This window comes from Chrysochloris asiatica, unplaced genomic scaffold, assembly GCF_000296735.1.
Source record: "Chrysochloris asiatica unplaced genomic scaffold, ChrAsi1.0 scaffold00019, whole genome shotgun sequence".
NCBI classification, from domain to species: domain Eukaryota; kingdom Metazoa; phylum Chordata; class Mammalia; order Afrosoricida; family Chrysochloridae; genus Chrysochloris; species Chrysochloris asiatica.
In genome coordinates, this window is record NW_006408537.1 from 18,339,036 (window position 1) to 18,340,981 (window position 1,946).

A 1,946-nucleotide genomic window follows, 5' to 3' on the forward strand; every position below is an offset into this window, starting at 1 on the left:
TTACACAATCTAAAAAAAAAAATTAACTCAAAATAGATCAGTGACCTAAATATTAAAGCTAAATACATAATTGTTCAAAAAGAAAGTTTGAGGGAAGTATGACACTAGATTTGAAAATGAATTCTTAGTTATGAAATCAAAAGGACAAGCAACAGTGAGTCCTTTCCACTCGTGGGTCTCAGGGACCCCAAAACTGAGTAGTTCTTCACGCCCCAGAGGCTGTGCCTGGTGGCTCTGCTTCCGTCACCATGCCACAAAACGAATATATTGAGTTACACTGTAAGTGCTATGGATATCGTTTGGATTATCATGAGAAAAAGAGAAAGAAGGAAAGTCGAGAGGCTCATGAACGTTGGAAGAAGTCCAAAACGATGATTGGTCTGAAGGCTAAGCTCTACCATAAACAGCGCCATGCTGAGAGAATGACAAATGAAAAAGACTATCAAGATGCATGAAATGAGAAACACCAAACAAAAGAAGGATGAGAAGACTCCACAAGGTGCAGTACCTGCCTATCTGCTGGACAGAGAGGGGCAATCCCGAGCTAAACTACTTTCCAATATGATTAAACAAAAATGAAAGGAGAAAGCAGGAAAATGGGAAGTCCCTCTGCCCAAAGTCCGTGCCCAGGGAGAAACAGAAGTATTAAAAGTTATTCGGACAGGAAAGAGAAAAAAAAAAAAGCATGGAAAAGGATAGTTACCAAAGTCTGCTTTGTTGGAGATGGCTTTACACGAAAACCACCTAAATACGAAAGATTCGTCAGACCAATGGGCTTACGTTTCAAGAAGGCTCATGTAACACATTCTACTTCACATGGTGTGAAGTAGAATCCCTCATCACCGCTCTATACAACTCTGGGTGTGATCACCAAAGGGACTGTCATTGAAGTGAACGTGAGTGAGCTGGGCCTGGTGACACAAGGAAGCAAGGTTATTTGGGGGAAATATGCTCAAGTTATCAACAATCCTGAAAATGATGGCTGCATAAATGCAGTCTTACTGGTTTGACAACAGTTTCCTTTAAGTCATTCCTTATTGGTGAAGACTACAACCAGGAAAATCACCATCACCTGTGTTGAGTACTCCCAAATACCCTCCCCATCTCCAGTCATCAAGAACTATTTATGATGTTATTTTTAAAACATTAAAATTGTCCAGTTAAAAAAAAAAAAAAAGGACAAGAAACAAAATAGATAAACCAAACTCCATTAAAATAAAAACAAAGCCTGGACTAGGCACTAGATACATATGCAGTAAAGGGCTGAGGAAACCCAATCAAAACCTCTGAAACTCCTTTCCGTTGGCAGAATGATCCCCAGGGGAGAAGTCCTCAGTTTATTAAACCTTGCTCCCCAATTCCTCATCGTCTTCTTCACCTGTGGAGATAGATCCACTTCTCTCTCTATTAAGTGTACTCTCGCTTTCCAGTAAATCTTATGAGTAAAGAAAAATTTTTTTAAATAAAGCAAAAATAAAAGCACCTTGTTTATCAAAGGACATTATCCAAAAAGTGAAAGGACAAACTAGAAAATGAGAGAAGATATTTTCAATTCATATCTGATGTGAGCTTAACATCCAGAATAGAAATATTCCTATAACTAATCAAACAAAAGATAATTAGTTTTTTTAAAAAAAGTGAAATAGATATTTCTCTAAAGCCGAAAAAAAAAATGAATGGCCAATAAACACATGAAAATATATATAATCACTAAACATTGTTGTTATTGTTAAGTGCCCTCGAATCAGTTCAAACCCATGGTGACCCTGCATAGGGGTTCAATGGAGCAATTGGTGAACTTGAACTGCCAACCTTGACGTTCAAGCTGACTTTGCAATCCAGTGCATTAACCCACACTGCCACACCGACACTGGAAGAATGTTCATCAAACTTACAATGAGATACCATTTCATACCTAGTAGGACAGGTGTTGTTGTTGTCTGCTG

General features: G+C 38.3%; 1 pseudogene; it reads left to right on the forward strand.

Annotated features, from left to right (window-relative positions):
• The first annotated feature begins 248 nt into the window (after positions 1-248).
• On the forward strand, positions 249-1,010 carry LOC102826830 (annotated as a pseudogene).
• Positions 1,011-1,946: the final 936 nt, after the last annotated feature.